The sequence below is a fragment of the Protopterus annectens genome, chromosome 8.part1, assembly GCF_019279795.1.
Source record: "Protopterus annectens isolate FY-2018-M chromosome 8.part1, PAN1.0, whole genome shotgun sequence".
In the NCBI taxonomy this organism is placed as follows: Eukaryota; Metazoa; Chordata; order Ceratodontiformes; family Protopteridae; genus Protopterus; species Protopterus annectens.
In genome coordinates, this window is record NC_056742.1 from 223,695,559 (window position 1) to 223,715,333 (window position 19,775).

Consider the following 19,775-nt stretch of genomic DNA (forward strand, 5'->3'; position numbering starts at 1 on the left):
AGGGAACCTGAACAGTCTTACACACTCACACAAGAGAAAGCACTAAAAAAAGTCAAGTTTTTCTCACAAAATTCACTGAACTACCAGGAGCTCGAAATCCAGCTTGTAGGCTTGAAGCACGGCAAACTAGATCTGAGGTCGGTCAGGGTTGGCAGGGGATTATGGGTAAAGGGAGGAGCTAGGAGCTTGGATCTATGCTGTGGTAAAAGTTGCCGGCTTGGATCCGAGATCGGATCCATATCCCAAAGGTTGCTGACAAATGAAGTTCCTACTTCAGATCTAATATTTTTTTTCTGTCAAATAATTGACAATGCCAAATGATATAGTTCCATTCACTAAGCCATCATATAACTAGACATTGATCTTACTGTACTCTTTATTTATTTCATTTTTAGAGCTTAATTAAAAGAAAATATCATCATTTAGGTGCTGATACAGTTTTGTAATATACAGTAGCCTATTGCATTCATCAGAGCAGCCCCTCCCACTTTATCTGGTTTCAGCACTCTTACATCATTATTGTTCACCAAACTGTTAAGTTCTTTATTTTGCTCCCTTGTCAAATTAAAATATTTACTCCCCTTCACTACCCTTTTAATGATATTTCTAATATCCTTTTCACATATTTTATCAAAAGCCATTACTGGTGGCAATAAAAGGAGCTCAAAGGTACTAAGCCTTCTATATGCCTGATTCTTATTGCCTTCCCCATTGCTAAAAATCAACTTGAAATTAATTTGTCTAGCAAACAATTCCATTTCCAACAGGGTACCCACTAAATCAAGTGATGACATGGGCACAAAAGTAAAACTTTTTTCAAGAACCTCAAAGTGTTCCTTTTTAATATTGATGTTACTGTAATTAAATATCTTAAAACCGTCTCTTATACACAATGTCAGACTTATTAGCAAAATCAAAATCTAAGGAAATTAATATCTGTACCTCTTCTCTCTCTCTCCCACCCCTCCCCAGTCCTTTTCCAAATGACAGTCCCATTTCCTAAACTGAATCTAAAACTTGCCCCTCATTGTCTATTCCCTATGTATGCAACCTGGGGGATCTTCTTGGTAGGGCTGGAAAAATATTCAAAGGGGAGGGTAAACCCCCCCCCAAAATCCTCACTATTGTTATGGCCCTCATCATTAATAGCTTCATTTCCATCACTAACCACCTGGTTATTAACATTTTTAACTCCATTTTGTTAAGTCTAATTCTGAAAAGTGTTGCCCATTTCATTTCTAACCCCCCAAAAATTATTAACTATATAATTTGATTTTCCTATTCCTTTAGGTTCTGGGCATGCTGGTTTTAGTACCATATTTTTTTTTGTTGTTGTTTGTCCCTAGGTTTGGATGGATTTGATTGGGTAATTGTTTGTATTATGCTATTAGATAATTGTTTTATAAAGAAGTAGAGTAGAAGTTATTATTCTGATGGTTTGTTACTCATGTGAATGAAAGCATTTGATTATTATTATTTCTGATTAAAAATGTTTAATCCAGCGAAGGAATTTCTGATTTTATTTCCTATGGCCTTTCTAACAGTGTGTAGTTTTGGTTTCATACTTATTGTTCAGAAACTGGATATTGGTGCAAAACATAGTGTTCTATTAACTTTTGAAATGAACTAGAGTAATATTTGAACAATGTCCATGGTGTTAGGTGTTTGCCTTCAATTATTCTTGACTTTCTCCAGAATTATTAAGCAAATAATTTCAGACCTATGGCACCAGGTGACATCAAGCATCAATGCTTCAAGAAGAGTGAGATTTACTTAACTATCAAACATCCAGCCTTGAACACTCCCAGAAAAGAAAACTTACGTAATTCATCTTAAAAACAAAGATATGCAGTATCTCTCTGCTACCAGACAAGATACACCAAATACGAGAATTCTTGCTCATTTTATAGAAGTCTCCTCTACAAAGAGGAAATGTATTTAAAGTTCTTGGCTTCAGGTCTTCCATGCCTTTTACCATCTTCATGAGTCCACATGCAAGGCTGCAAATGATCCAACGGTGTCTTAAAATCGTTAGGACCCCCAAAAAAAAAATACATAAACCATAGGATTTCCTAGTTCTGACCCCAGATGTCCAGATATAATTATACAATGTATTTAATGAAAAGTAACTATGCAATAAAGGCATCCAAACTGATTTGGGAGGGGTAACTAATTGTAACACTATGGCAATGGAATGTGGGGCCATGATCAGGAGGAATGACCTAGGTGAAGCTCGGAGGAAGTACAGAGTGGCACAGAAATCAGTGGATCAAGAACATCAGACAGTAGTTACAGAGATATAAGTGGGATTGCTCAAATTAGATCATAAGATTGTGGGTAGCCAAGAAGATGATTAGACTATGGGAATGTATTTATGCTGCAACATGGAAAGCTAAATGCTACAGGTACAGAAATGACAGCCATAAGTGGATTTCTTCAAGTGATAACAAATGATGATCAATGGTAGTTGTAAAAAAGAGTTGCCATCTGTTTACAAGAGAATTTGCAAAGTCAGTGGAAGAACACAGGAAGACTGGGAAAGGGAGCTGGTTCATATGGGTAGGAAAGCAAGCAAGCCAACATGCAAATTAGTGATAATACATATTCCATACATCAATAACAGGGACATTTTGTCACTCCTTTCTTTGGGAATTGAGAGCAGGGAATTTTTGAGGGGGTCATCAATGTGGCTGAGATCTTGAAAAAAGACTATGTAGAAAGTGAGAATTTCATATAAGGATGAGGGGATAATTAGTGGACGAATGTTCTTGCAACCACTCCACTTATAACAAAGAGTACCAAACAGAAATTAAAACTTTCCCTGATGCTGTTGTTTCTAAGACTGCAAACCACACAATAGCCAAGTCAGTATCTATGCTGGGATTTTTATGTCATTCATTTTTCTTCACCTAAAACAAAACATATAGTGTGTGACTGATATTCTGGTGATACTGATCATAGCTTTCTTTAACAATTCTCATTCAGGAAAATCTCTTTATACCCCTCATTTGAGCTCCTGGCATCAACTACTGCAGTTGACCATATGTAAAGTAAATAATATCGCACAAGATGTGTACTTCCTAACTTCAGTGATCTCACACAATTTTGTCCACCTTGTCTGTAGCCTTACACTGGAGATCCACATACAACACCATGTCAACTGGTTGGTTCGGTTCCTTCTTATAATGCATCTGCTAATATAATTTCTTCCAGAATTCCCTATGTCCTCCCATCGTATATCATAAATCACCTCTTCACAAATACACACACACACACACACACACACACACACACACACACACACACACACACACACACACACACACACACACACACACACACACCTTTTTCTTAGTGACAGCACTTTCTGCATTCCAGAACTACTTTAATTTTCATACATGATGCCAGAAGCACTTGCCAGTATTAAAGCTGGTTTGTTGTAGAATGCCTTCATTTTCTTCCTTGTATTTACCAACAGTACATCAGTAGCTTCAACTTTGAAAACCTATTCTCTGTAGCATCAGCTTAAAAGAAACAGTAATTATTTTTGGTCCAATGGCACTCCTAAACAGATTGCTGCTATGTAGTAAAACATACATAATCAGAAGTTGCACGTTTTATTTTGCGTTTCTTGTTTCAGAAACTATATTGTTGTACACACTCACACGCACACAATTTAGGGTTGCCAATCTATCTACTGCATTTTTTGTAGGATTAGTGAGGAAACTAGAGTACACATAGAAATGCACGTTTATATCACGTTATCGAAAGATGAAAATAGCGAATGCTATTTCATCGAACCTAAAATATCTAAACCACATAATATCGAACATTCAGAACAGCAAATTTTTTCCTTGGTAAAAAATTCGCTATTCCGAAACACATACACACAACACAAGCACACCTAAAAAGCATCAGTACACACACATACACTTATAATCCTACAACTAACCCTACACTAAACTATACATACACTAATATCTATCCACTTACCTTAACCCAAACCCTAACCCTAAGGTCATCATTATTGCACACTCACCTAACCCGTGCCCTAACCCTAACTCACTGCACCCATGCCCTAACCCTAACTCACTTAACCCGCGCCCTAACCCTAACTCACCTAACCAATGCCCTAACCCTAACTCACCTAACCCGCGCCCTAATCCTAACAACCACACAATCACACACTTACCTGAACCCGAACCGTAAATCTCCACCACAGCGCTGAAAATAGCGAAGCCACAGAACCGGCCAACCAAATTCTTTCCCTAAGAAAGAATTTGCTGTTCTGCAGCTTCACTATATTTAGCGTTTGATCAAAACGGGTCGATATGAGAATATTCGAAGTTTTAAAACTTCAATGTTCTGATATAGACCCAGAAAGGCTATGGGAACACAAGGAAGACATGCACATTCCACAAAGGAGACAACCCAGTCAAGAACCATACAGGAGAATCTGTTGCTCTGATGCAAAAGTGCTACTCTCTGTGTTTTGTACCACAATAAATGTTGCATCCTTTTTACCACTATAGACACTTTCTTATAAACAATTTGAAATACAATGTAAAATATTTTCTTTCTATTTTATCTGCACTTAGACTTCCTTAATGTATTCCTCATATCCATTTATTCTGTTTCTATACTTTCTTTGCCTATGAACTATTACAGCAAATATATTTTTGTTCTTGTTTTTTATTTTATTTTTTTTTATTTTGTAATTTTTTTTTCTTGTAGCAAGACATGCTACTTGCATTGGAATTATTTCTATATTTCCCATTGATTAATTTAAGTGTAATACTCTGCATTTGGCTGAAGTGCTTTTAAAAGTAGGTGCTCAACATCTACATACGTTGTTCAGGTCCTGCAAATGAGTATACTTCTCATATGAAAAAAATGCTTGCAGTCATGTTAATTAGATTTACAAAGGAAAGAAGCAAGCTATAAACACACACAAAACATTACTCCACTGTTTAAGAAAACATAAACTTGTTAGCAATTCTCATATATCTCTCTTTAAATTATATTTAATCTGTAATACTTTTCACATTTACATATTTTTGCCTGGTAGCCATATAGCATACCATATCCTGTATGTTTCTTACACTTTTATACAGGTCTACTTTCTAAGGAAGATATTTAATTTCAAAACACAAAGGAAATTATTTTCCTCGGTATGTATCTTATATTTTATCTTGCCAATATCTGCCTTTCTGATTATCTAGGAAGGAAGAAGACGGGAAGGTAATTTGTTTGCTTGGCATGACCAAGACCTCTTAAAGTACACTGAAATAGAAAGGCCTACTCAGTGTATCAGAATTTTCTTTTCACTGTTGTCAAGTTATCAAGGACAAATCTGTTACATCTTACTTCACTCACATCCTGAAACATTCAATTAACTCTGTTCTAAATGTATAATGCAAACTGTGTCATGACAGACTCCTAGAGTTCTGAATGTTTGTCCTAGGGTATATAACAGAATCCTTGGTTAGATTCTTTAAGTAGAACATTACTTTTATGCAATCATTGAACTTTACTTTCTATAATTGTTTAAATTTCAGTTGCAGGAAGCAGTGTATTATCTTCAGTGTTGTTTTACAGTCCCTTATATGGCCTTTCTTTTTTAACTACAATTACTGTCAGCTGTCCGATGCTGAAATATACCAAGTGAACATATTGCATCTGATATTAGAATTTTATACTGGCCTTTTTAGCAGTTAACTTCACTATTCATCACCTGTTCCAACATAATTAGCCTAAAATAAATGAATTAATTTTCAAGTCAATGCATGAGTGGCAAACACTTTGAACCTACTGCCAATTTTAAATGAATGCATGCATGCATAGAGAGTAAAACATTTAGCATAATAAAGAATACAGAAACGTTTAATTTTTGCAAAAGTTAAGGACATTTCCCAATTTCAGTATACTGTAGTAATAATTTTTCATAATCTTAATGCATATAGATATATATATATATATATATATATATATATATATATATAAATAAATATATATATATATATATATATATATATATATATATAGAGAGAGAGAGTGAGAGAAAGGGAGAGAGAAGACGCAGGGCAGTGTAAAAACATGGGACACCATACAAAGATGTTCATGCTGGAAGGATAAGCACCAATACAGAATATGCAAGTTTTGAGGTATAAAATAGAAATTTGCATAGGAATGAGAAGTAAAAAAAATCACTAAGTAGTTTATTTCAATAAAAGGATAATCTAAGAGTACAAAGGAATTTGGAGGAAAACACACTGCACACAGACACACACACACACACACACACACACACACACACACACACACACACACACACACACGCACACACCTATTGGCAATTTGAAGAATTCTAGTTCACTAACTTCATAACTTTAGGAAGTGGTAAGAAACTAAACACCAATTAGTACCCATACAGATACAGAGAGGACAGACAGACTCCACACAGAAGGAGCCTTAGCCAAAAATTGAAACAAAGGATCTCATCATGTGATGTAGGACTGCTATTCTCTATACCATCAAGTTTCCTAAAGTTTATATGGTACTAGAAAAAGGTTTTGTTGTTGCTGTTTCATTTTTCTAAAAAAATGCAATAAAAAAGAGCATGTTGTCTATGAATATCAAGGGCCCAGGTATTCATAAAATGTACATGGTTTCTAAAATTATTTATCGTAAGTCCAGTAAATCAAATCTGACATTAAAATATAGAATTTTATAATTCAGGTACTGTAATTGCTGACTCAAAACAATATTGTTTTCTGGATAGAAGTAACATGCAATATCAATAGTTAGGGGTAATTTTGCAAAGTAGGTAACTCGAGTAATAACACTGGCTACAAAACTAAGTACACTATGTGTAATAAAGGATGCGAGTATGATTAAATATTGCATTAAAATGCAGTAAAGTATCATCAAAAATAGAAATCCAATGGGTAAAACAAAAACAGGTACAACAAAGATAGATTAAAAAAGTTACATAGTGCACTTATATAGTCCAATAAAGTCCAGCAAGCACTTTGTGGAAATAACTAAAAATTCCAGTGCTGGAACCAGTGTAAGTCACAAAAACAAAGCTTCAGTTAAGGATGCTCCTTGACAGTTCATATAGTTTAAGGTTTGGGAGACTTAAAGCATGACAAATTTCAATTAACTTGCTGCCACGTCTATAGGATGTTTACTTTGATCTAATAAAACTTGTTTCTACGCTAGTAATCTTACCAGATCATGTCAGAAAAGCTTTCAGTAACTGAAAAAAGGAACACTGGAATATGTTTGTTATTTTTTTTTTGGTAAAATTAAGCTCTGAAAAGGTACAGTAAAGCAGGCCATTCAACTCAGCTGTTAACTTAGTAGAAATGCAGAAATTGCAGAACATATTAAATTTATATCATTAACCTAGTAAAATGATTTAAGTTTGAGCTAATCAAAAAAACAAATTCATAGTTTGGTTTCTGCCTAACTCCTAGCAGTTTCTCAAGTCTTAAGTGCTAAACAAGTATCTTGTACCCTATAGTAACATTCACAGAGTGACATCTTATTTCAAAAAGTCTGTGTATCAAAAACTACAAACAACTATTTAATACGCTTTTATGAAGTATACAATGAACACAACTGTATTTTACAAAAAATAAAATAAATAAAAATCAGCATTAGCAAATGTATTTGTTAAAACAAATTTAGCAACTTTGTACCTTTAATCATATGTTTGTTAGTAATTATAAGCTTATTAAACATACACAAAAAATATTAAAATTGTAATGATAGAATAAATATAGTTCAAATGCACAGTATACTGAATTTCTGACATTACCAGTTTTTACAGCATGCACATTATGGAAATACAAACAAAAGACATTTTACAAAATCAAATCACAGCTCACACTATTCAGGTAAGTGACTGATTTATTGTCACAGTCTTATCAAGACAAGTTGCATAATTTCTTAAAATAAGTAGTAATGGTTATATAATAGTACTCACAATTCAAGAAAATATCCACGGTGGTACAGCGGTAGCATTGTTACCTCACAGCAAGAAGTTCTCCTGTTCGATTCTTGGCTGGAGTGACTTCTGTGTGGAGTCTGCATGTCCTCCCCGCGGTCGAGTGGCCTCCAAAGACATGCGCAAATGGGCGTGCCTTTGCTGAAGGTTGGGCATCGGGCTGGCAACTTGGCACCATAAAAATCAACTGCCAATCATTAGTGGACCAAATTTCTGCTGTGGCGCCCCCTATCCGGGAAAAGCCGAAAAGACAAACAACAACTCACAATTCAAGAAATGAGGCTTTGTTTGTTACAAAATAAGGTGTACATTGTGTAATTGTCATAATAAAATTCACAGATTATTAGAAATTGTGCTTAAAACATTACAGTGATAAAATAATTATGTTAAGCTACTGAAAAAGTATAAAGACACACATTGTCCATATATTTTACGCATTTTAACAAGCATAAGTATAAACCTATGGCATCTTGATTTAACATAAATAAAGACCATTATAAAATGATACATTTAAGTTTTTTAATTTTAAAATAATTTTATCACATATAAGCAAATATACAAAGAATGAAGCAAATGTTATATGCAAAATAACTAGTAATGCATTATCTCGTTAAATAAATTAAATTTGCCAGACAGTACAAATTCCAATTTGTTCTGTGATATATTAACATAAGTTCATTTTCACAAAATTTTCTACTAAATAAACACATCACAATATGTAAAAATATAATTTACATCTAACATATAAAATACACAAAATAATATTTAGGTATAAACTATTTTGTTTAAAAAAATTATACATTTATTTAAAATCAATATGAACTGCAAAAAAAGTGAGAGAAAATAAGGGTGTGCAATAACTATTAACTGCTTAAAAGTGAATTTGTTTAAAATATTACATATTTAAGAGGGAATTATAAGTTTATACTGTCTTATTAATTATATTTATATAAGATGAAATATCCATCCATCTCGCTGAAATATATATAAAAAAACACCACTCACAAAGTTTATGTTTTGTGGATTTATAAGTGAGACTGACAAAGAGTGATTCTGCAGTGTACTTAAGGCATACTTTAATTATTTTGATAGTTAACTACATGTCAATAAAGCAGTCAAGCAACAGACAAATGTCAGTGCTAATACAAGTCCCAAAGGATGAAATATAGTCAGTGAACATTTTTTATTCTTGAAATAAGTTACTAAAGGCCTTAACCATTATACCAATTCCACCTTTCATTTGTTATTAACACAACCAGTCATCCTTGATTTGCCTTTTAAACAAAATATTTAACCACACCATCAAGTAGTTTCAGCTTAGTAATATGTAAAATGTACTGTATTGTTGCTTTTAATTTGAAAGCCTGTTCTCTCATGTATCTTATAGATTGTAATTGCACAAAAAATATATATTATATGCAATTCACTTGCAATATATCTTTCTAATAGTGCCCTTACTGTATTATAAAAAAATAAAAAAAAAAGTGTTGCTGCTCTAATGCTTTAACCACAGCTCCGTTTTAAGTAGAGGATATTTCCCTTCCACTATCCTACGAGAAATAACAGTACACATTTTTATGTTGTTCCTTATTCCATTCCCATATATCTATTTCTCTTCATTTATGGCTGCCTTTTTCCACTCAGATTAGTTTATCCCTTTACTTTATAAATGCTGAGGTAATTTCTTCAGTATATCTTCTTAATCTCTTGCTTTATTATCCTTATCACTTAACTTTGTCTGTAGTCCAAAATCTTGTTGAGTATTTATAGGCTGAAAAAAAACAATGAATATTTGTATTCTGACTTTTATTGTGATCAGTGTTGGTAGGATGTATCAGGACATGGGCCAGTAAGAGAACTTTGTTAAATGCAACTGTCTTGTTTTACCTAACAAGTTATGTTTGACATTCTCCAACACAGCAGTGGTTCAGTAGTGCTAAAGTGTGAAATGTCTTCAGGAAATATCGATCAGCAATGTATGTTATATATTTCTTTAGCAAAATAATATCACAGGCATGTATCATTTACAAACAATACCAACATGAACTGACATTTGTGAACCCTAGATACAGTTATTAAGCAATACACATTTAACTTTTCATTAATACTATGATCAATTATTTCTATCTGAAACTAACAATAGGGATTACAAATGGGATGTTTCAAAATGTTATCCAAGTGCCTTGACAGCTGTCACTCAATTCCAAATAAAATATTTGTATCTCAGTGAGATTTTTTTTATTTACTCACCCATGTGTTTATAAACTCTACAGTCCAAATATGTGGTGCTCTCGTTTTGCACAATTTACTGACCATGTTAAATAACAGCTAGAGTGTCTACTTCTTCAGTTCCTCTTCACACTCACTTATTAACTGCTCTTCTTCTTCTTTCGGCTGCTCCCGTTAGGGGTCGCCACAGCAGATCAGCTGTTTCCATTTCTTCCTGTCCTCTGCATCTTGCTCTGTCACACCAACCACCTGCATGTCCTCTCTCACCACATCCATAAACCTTATCTTAGGCCTTCCTCTTTTCCTGTTACCTAGCAGCTTCATCCTTAGCATCTTTTTCCCAATATACTCTGCATCCCTCCTTAGCACCAATTCAAACCAATGTAATCTTGCCTCTCTGGCTTTGTCTCCAAACCTTCCAACCTTGGCTGACCCTCTAATATATTTATTCCTAATCCTGTCCATCCTCGTCCCACCCAGTGCCAATCTTAACATCTTCACCTCTGCCACGTCAACCTCTGACTCCTGTCTTTTTGTCAATGCCACTGTCTCCAACCCATATAGCACAGCTGGCCTCACTACCCTCTTGGAGACCTTCCCTTTCACTCTTACTAGTACTCGTCTGTCACAAATCACTCCTGACACTCTTCTCCACCCACTCCATCCTGCCTGTACTCACTTCTTCACCTCTCTTTCACACTCACCATTACTCTGAACTGTTGATCCCAAGTACTTAAACGTATCCACCTTCACCACCTCTACTCCCTGACATTCCTCTATCCTCCCTCTCATTCACACACATATATTCTGTCTTAGTCCTGCTGACCTTCATTCCTCTTCTCTCTAGAGCATATTTCCACCTCTCCAGGGTCTCCTCCACCTGTTCCCTACTCTCACTACAGATCACAATGTCACCTGTAAACATCACAGTCCACGGGGACTCCTGTCTGATCTCGTCTGTCAACCTGTCCATCACCATTGCAAATAAGAAAGGGCTCAGAGCTGATCCTTGATGTAATCCCACCTCCACTTTAAACACATCTGTTACTCCCACCGCAGACCTCACTGCTGTCACACTACCCTCGTACATATCCTGTACCACTCTTACATACTTCTCTGACACTCCAGACTTCCTCATACAATACCACAACTCCTCTCTAGGCACCCTGTGATATGCTTTCTCTAAAGACACAATGAAACTCCTTCTGACCTGTACTTCTCCATCAACACTCTCAGAGCAAACATCGCATCTGTAGTGCTCTTTCCTGGAATGAAACCATACTGCTGATCACTAATCATCACCTCCCTTCTTAACCTAGCTTCCACTACTCTTTCCCATAACTTCATGCTGTGGCTGATCAGTTTAATCGCTCTGTAGTTACTACAGCTCTGCACAATCACCCTTATTCTTAAAAATTGGTACCAAAACACTTTTTCTCCATTCCTCAGGCATCCTCTCACTTTCCAAGATTTCATTAAACAATCTAGTTAAAAACTCCACTGCCATTTCACCTAAACACCTCCATGCTTCCACAGGTATGTCATCTGGCCCAACAGCCTTTCTGTTCTTCATCCTCTTCATAGCTATCCTTACTTCCTCCTTGCTAATCCACTACACTTCATGATTCACTATCCACACATCATCCAACCTTCTCTCCCTCTCATTGTCTTCATTCATCAACCCCTCAAAGTACTCTTTCCATCTGCTCAACACACTCTCCTTGCTTGTGAGTACGTTTCCCTCATTATCCTTTATCACCCTTACCTGCTGCACATCTTTACTAGCTCAGGCCCTCTGTCTAGCCAATCAGTACAGGTCCTTTTCTCCCTCCTTAGTGTTCAACCTTTTATACAACTCTTCATGCGCCTTATCCTTAGCCTTCGCCACCTCTCTCTTTGCCATGCACCTCATCTCCTTATACTCGTCTACTTTCTTCATCTCTTTGACAATCCCACTTCTTCACTAACCTCTTTCTCTGTATACTCCCCTGTACTTCTTCATTCCACAATCAGGTCTCCTTGTCCTCCTTCCTCTTTCCAGATGTCACACCAAGCACCTTTCTAGCCATCTCTCTTACTAGCTCTGCTGTAGTTACCTAGCTATTCGGTATCTCTTCACTGCCACTTATTACCTGCTCTCATCTCTCTTATTTTATGCTCCATCATGCTACAGCTTTCTCTACCCCTACCTCTCTTTCATGATTTATACTCCTTCATGCTACATCTAAGAACCTTCTATTTAATTCCTCACTTTTACATTTGTTTGTATTTTTTTCCATTTTGAGTTATATGGTGAAAAATATGATCATTTTCTATCTTTCTCTCCCAACATCATTCTTCCTCATTGCCTAATCCCTCTCATACAAAACTGCCACTTATTTTCCTTATTTTCTAAAACATCTCTTCTTATAGGTTCATAGGTGTGTACTAGGCTAATGGCCCTAGAGCCTTTACAAGCCTGGCCCATAATATTACCCTGGCATCGTGCCACCCGACCTTAGTTCCTAGTGCCTCTGTCAAATAGAGCCACTGGAGTGATCCCTGGGGTGAATTTTCTGTTTCCTATCCACTCATCAAGATTTGTCTTGAAGAGGGTCAGGGAGGTGCTCTGCTTGACATGTATGGGAAGTCTATTCCATAGTATGAGCAGTCTCTGGGTTATGAACCTGTCCCTCCAGCATGTTCTGTTGATTGTGCTAATGAGGTTGAGGTCTCTGGAGCGAGTGGTGTGGAGGGATTGGGATTTCTTTAGATGTAGTATTTCTAACAGAGCTGGGTCAGACATGGCTTTGTAAGTCAAGCAGAGATCGTATCTAAGTAGGTGATATAAGACAGAGAATAGTTGCAGATTTTTGAGTCTGTCCATAGAGGACAAATGTTTAATGCCTAGGATCATCTTTGTGAGGTACTTTTGCAGCCTCTCTAGTTGTTGCATGTGTCTAGTGAGGTACATGCCAAATGGGGCATTATACTTGATGTCTGGCCTAATGAGGGAAGAGTAGAGACAGATGAACTCTTTCTTCCTGGATGCAAAACCCTCGGTAATGAGATGTGCCACATAGAAGGACTTTCTGATGACAGTGACAATGTAGTGGTCGAAGTAGAGGTTACTGTCAACCTGGCTCCCCAGATCACTTATAACCCTACTGTGGTTCAGTGGGCTCCCATCGATGTAGCAATTAGGGGGAACTGAGTTTTTCCCAAAGGGGATGAGAAAACATTTTTTGTTATTAAGCTTAAGGCCATGGTTTTGACAGCAGTCCTTTGCGTTTGTTGATTTCGAAATATTATTAATGTTGGCCAGTATCTTGTGATTGTTTTATCTGTCAGCATTTAAAAAAAAATACTTTATGGAACTAGTACCAATCAATCCACTGAATATCAAAGTTATTTATAGGCCTGCTGCAGTAAAGTACTGCAAGAAACTGAAAATGATGTAATGATAAAAAAAAATCTAATGAAAAAAATAAAATAAAATGTACTCACTGAGACCACTTGCATTTATTCGTCAAATACAGCAGGCTTTCAGTACTTTTTTGTAACTTGGATTTCTTACTTTTTCAATCTGACAAGCCTCTCTGCCAATCAGGAATGGGGAGGTGAGAAAACAGTAGTGTTGGCTAAATTCTGGTGCTCCTCTTCATTGTAGAGATGCTTTGATTTCACTACTGAATCTCAGGAAATGTAGCCAGCAGAGTAAAGAAAAAAAAAAGAATTGGAGACAAAAGCAGAATGTTTGGCTTGCTCAGTTCAGCATCAAGTTAGTGATTTATTTTGTACCTGATGTGACTGATGGCCAATGATTTTTCTTCCCACCTTGTTCCTAAAAAGGTATTATTTAATTATTTAGCAGCTGAGCCTAGGCACTTGGATAAGGAAAAAAATTGCAAATTACCAAGTAGAAGAGTTCAGCATTAACGGGGCAGCTAAAGCTCCCATAGCCCCCTTTGGTAACTCTGCCACTGCAGACCCTTCACCATTTCTCACTTTGGACCCCTGGTTACAGCACCTGGTTTTCTCAGGTGGTTCCCATCCCAGTACTAACCAGGCCCAACCCTGCTTACCTTCTGAGATAGTTAAGATGAGATGCATGCATGGTAGTTGCTGCCATTACGCACAGCTCATCTCCCCTTTTTTCAAGCCTTCTCCATTTTTTCAGCTTGCATCTTTTCAGTGTCGGCTTCCCAATATTTTCTGTACCACTTTCTCTTGTGGCCTCTTCTTCCCTTGTCAAGATCCCTTAGTTTGTTTTTCCCTGTATCTCTACCTCCTCCTCTCATTTTCATCTTTATTTACTTCACCACATCCTTCTATTATGACGCTCTTTCTGAAGACATATGTGGGGGTGTATGAATCACCCATCCTGCATTTTTCTGTTTAAGCTAAGATTGTTTTTATATAGATTTTCATCACTGTCCCTCCCACTAGCCATTCCTCTAGTTCCTTGTGCATGTACTCTAATCTTTTATCTGTTGGTCCATAATTGTGTTCAAAACTTTGTGAAGTATGACTGGGAGAATCAATCATTGTGCATTGACCCTACTTACTTGTGTGTATGGCAACCTTTCCCCGGTCTCTACTGCTCTTCCTACATTAGTTGAATAATTCTAATTTTTTTTATATATGGATAATTCACTATATGTCTTAAACACAGTCCTAAGTTTCTTGAGAACTCAGTCTCAAATTTCTCCAGGCTGTCCCCTTCATTTTCCCTGTCTTAGCTTTAACATCACAGCCTTCTTGTTACACTTGAGAAGACATTTCTTCAAACTTGTTAAAATATTGGTAACACGTCTCTTAATACCATTTCTATATTTATTGACGTGTGCATATAGTCATATGCATACATTAGGGAGCCTGAGTGGGTCCCTTACCACTGCCATGCCATTTTCTTCTTTTGTCCTCTGTTTCTGAATCTGTCACCAGGATGGGGCACCACTGGCAGGGATCTATGCCCACTTTAACTGGTTTTAATACAAACCATTCACCATCACCTTGATTTAAGGTTCTTATAATATTACTTTTATCCTGCCACTGAATATTTTCCCCAATTGCCCATCCTTCACATTTTCCCAGAAGAAGCACCACATATAGTAATATCTGATGCTCTTGAGAGGCCAAATTTTTCCAGCTGCTTCTCAGACTCTCTACCAATTACATGAATTCATTTGGGGCTCACCATTTTTTCACAAATCCATTCTATCTTTGTTAAATCCATTCCATCCAGCTTCCACTATTTTTAGAGGGGACCCATCCAACCAGTCTGACAGGAATTTGGATAGAATTTTAATTTCCGTCTTTTTTTTCACATGATGGGCCATTAGTCTCTCGTTTATCACACAGGACTAATCCATCCTATATTTCTCTATTATCAAAATATGTTTGAAGATAATATTCTTTGTATGCCTCGTTAAACTCTGTTATGTTCCCTTTTGTTCATACTATTTCTTTCGCTTGTTTCCCTTCCATGAATTCCTTTGGTTGGTGTTTTCTCTGTTCTTCCCTTGTTAACTAGTGTAGAGCTCAGAGTATGACTATTCAACTTCAAGTGATGTTATGGTCATGCTCTCTAATTACAGCTTTACGTCGACCCTTTTTTTAAGTTACTTCCTGTGCCCTTTTTGTCCTTACCTTTCTACTGGAGGACAAGTCTGGGTTTTTTCAGCCCTCTTGATCAGCTTGTATGCATAACACTCCTACGTCGTGTTCCTCTGACTGGCAAGACTTGACATTTTTGGACTGCAACCTCTTTCTTTGCTTCTGTTTTCTAGTTCTTACTTCCTGGCCCTGCCTGTGCTGTATTTCATATCTTCCCTTGCTAACAAGTTAAGCTCACTAGTACTGTGTGTCCTAGTCACTGCAGGATTCTATTCCTCTCTCTTACCATTTATCCTGTACCCCTATCTTGTGTCTCTTCCTGCTTCTGTCATGATTTATTTTTTCCCAGTTTAACTCATTCTTCATAAACCCCATTCTCTTACTTTTAAAAAACAAAAATATTTCACATCAAATCACTCGTCCTCCTTCCAGTGACTCACATATCTCACTATCCCTTCAACCCATCCAAACAGATAAAATTAAGAAATTACTGAGCAAACTAAAACCTACTACTCTTGTCACTGACAAACTACCAAATGAGTACCTCAAATTAGCAGTCAACATCATCTGTTTCCCACTATCAATACTGATTAATAGATCTTTCACTGAACAGTATGTCATTAAAATCTGGAAACTCTCCTACGTTATTTTAATCCACAAAGGAGGCTCCTCCTTAGAAATCACCAAAAACAGACCTATACTTTACTATCTCCACTCTCTAAAAATTTTAAAAAATGCATCCATTCGCAGGCAATGCAGCACCTTCTAACAAATAAACTCCTTTCCAATCCACAACAGGGATTTCAACCAGGCCATAGTACCACCACCGCCCTGCTCAAATTCACCAATAGAGTTAACCAACTAAAAAACAATGGCCAAATGGTCGCCTTAATATTTTTAGATATGTCAAAGGCATTTGGCACAATGCCACATGAGCAGCTCATGCAAGAAATGGCAGCCCATGACATAACTAAAATTACCCTTTCCTGGTTCCATGATTATCTCTCGATCACGATCAAGCAGTCAAATGGCATGACGACCTCTCTTCTCTGCTTCCCATAGCAGTAGGTATGCCGCATGGGTCAATATCTGGGCCTCTACTCATCAGTTCTCACCAATAATCTGCACATAGCAACTAACCATGCTACCATTATACAGCAGGCAGTTGACTACACAGTCATCTGCACTACACCCACCCTATCACAACTACAAGAAGTTAGCAAAAAATCCTGCACTGCCATTTAATCTTTCCTAGATAAATACCAGCTCATCCTAAATCCCAACAAAACCAAACTAATGCCGTTTCCCAACTACCACAAAACAAATTCCCTTAACCAAGACTTTTAAATCACCTCATCCAATCACACCCTAATTGAACCCATCCCAGAAACTAAGCTACTAGGTATCATTATAGATAAGTTAAAATTCAACAAGCACATTTATTTATTTAACATTTGTTAACTGGGAAAGTCCGACTTGGAACAAAGCCAATTTTCAGTGGAGGCCCGGGGAGAAACGGTCCAGATGCATGTCTTTGTAACGTGGGAGGAAACCGGAGCACCTGGAAAAAACCCACATGAATACAGAGAGGACATGCAGACTCCACATAGAAGGCAGCCCAGCCAAGAATCGAACCGGAGAACCTCTTGATATAAGGCAACACCTATATTGCTGCACCACTGCACCACATTTCTCAGATCATCAAAAAGACCCATATCAAATTAGGTTCTCTTTATAGAATAAAGCCTTACTTAACCAACTATTTCGGGCAGACACGTGCCAAGACCCACCTTCCATCTGCCTTGTTCTATGCCTCTCCCATACTCACAAGCATCAAGAAAACCAACTTAAACTTGTATCATTCTACCACAAAATAGCCAGATTTGCTGCCAACCTGCCCTACAGAAGACATCATTGTCTTGCTCTGAAACAACTCAAATGGCTAGAAATTCCTAATCTCCTAACCTTAAACCAACTTTCCCAAACCTATGCTATAGTCTACCTTCTAGACAAATAGCCAGTCTTACAGAACCTAGTACAAATTCACATCTGCAGCAGGACCCTATGATCCTTTAACAAACTACTGCTAACAGTTACAAAATCCAACAACAACTTTGGAGACTTTCTATATTTTAACAACATATCTAAAATATGGAACTCTACCCCTCAAACATATCTAAAATATGGAATTCTACCCCTCAGTCCATACTAAAAACATCCAATCCAACTCAGTTCAAAAACCTTCTAAAGAGACATCTCACTGAGAATTAGATATGCTCCTCCTCTTCACCAGGCTGAATCTGCTATCTGCTTGTCTCCTCCCACCTTCTCCCTCGCTATTGCTCCATCTACTCACTGGAAAACTGAACATTTTACAAACTAACTGTAACTTGACCTTTGGCAAAATAATTGCAATTTTCTTAATGTTAATTGCCAAAATTTCTGTGCTCAAATGCTTAATTCTATGATTTGCATAATTTTATAATTTGTACAGTTTTGCTGTCTTGGTTAACTTTTGTACAGTGCTACATTTCCTCATGTGATTTAATGTAGAGCTTTTGTCCCCGGGCCTCCAGTGAAAATGGGCAACCAGCCCAGTCGGACCTCCCCAGTAAACAAATGCTAAATAAATAAATATTTTTTCTTCATCACCAGCTTCTTCCTCTACTGACCTACTTAACTTTTATCTACTGCATCATTTTGATTGCCATAGTCCTTTCACCTTTCTTCCTTTTTCCTTATTTGCATGTCAAGGTTATCCTCACCATAATTATTCAGAGGTTCATCCTTCACCTCACCTTGCACAGGTTTACCTATCAGCCCATATCAACTAGGGAATTTGAAAAAATTCCACCACTTGTAATCCTTTTGTTTCTGCTTCACATCTTTTCTGCAATGGGCTTTTTACTTTAAGCTTAGATGTATCAGCTCCCCCTCCACATCACAGTTAAGATGGTTCAGCAACATATAATAACATTTTTTGTGCTCATCTGCATTGCTGTTGATTTCCTTTATTTGACAAGAGCAAATATTAAATAGTTCTAATGAATACACCCAATTCTAGGATTTTTTTTTCACCATTCTGACTTGCTTAAGCATCTCTTTGATTATTTTAAACCTGAGAAATGTATGCTAAATGATGCCTAGATGCCCACTCCTCTTATATATACATTTTCCAATCATACACATTCAATCCAAAATAGGGATCATTATTCTGGGAGCTCAAATCTGTTCTCTAGCAGGGTATTCATGACATTTTCCAGCCGTATGTCCTGCAACCGCTTGTCACTTCTGAAATTTCTGACACTTCATCACCTGCATCATTTTTTTAGGTCAATCACCTTCCTAGATTGCCATCTAATAACACCCACCACCTTTGCTCCTTCTCTGGGACCTATATTTTCAGTACAGATTTGCCTTCTTTGAGCCCGCATATTTTATTTGTTTAACTAACCCACCTCGCATTGCTAGCCACCTATAGTTTGTCTCATTATGCTGATGTTTTCAGTGACCCCAATGTTTTGCAGAGCAGTTTTTCCTGTTTTGTGACTTTGAACTCTGGCAGTAATTGTTCTTTTTGTCATGGTCCATCACCCACAGTTTTCTAATAACTGACTTCTTGTGAATGCTTTATGTTTTATTTCCATCAAATCCTTGGTCTAGAGTTCCAGGGCTAAACAATTATATTGCAGATCCTCTTCAGTGAACCCTCCCTCCCGTGATCCTCATCAGTGCACCCTCCCTCATTCCCCACACACAGATATTCTATTCTAAAGTTGGGGCTATGGTTAGAAGGTAACCAATCAACATTAGCAGCAGGCCAACCACCATTTTCCAAGAGCTTATTGATTTTATTCTTTTTTTTTTTTTTTTTTTTTAAAGAAGAAAGTCCACTGGCTACTCAGATTCAGGAGTCAAACTAAATACTTATTAA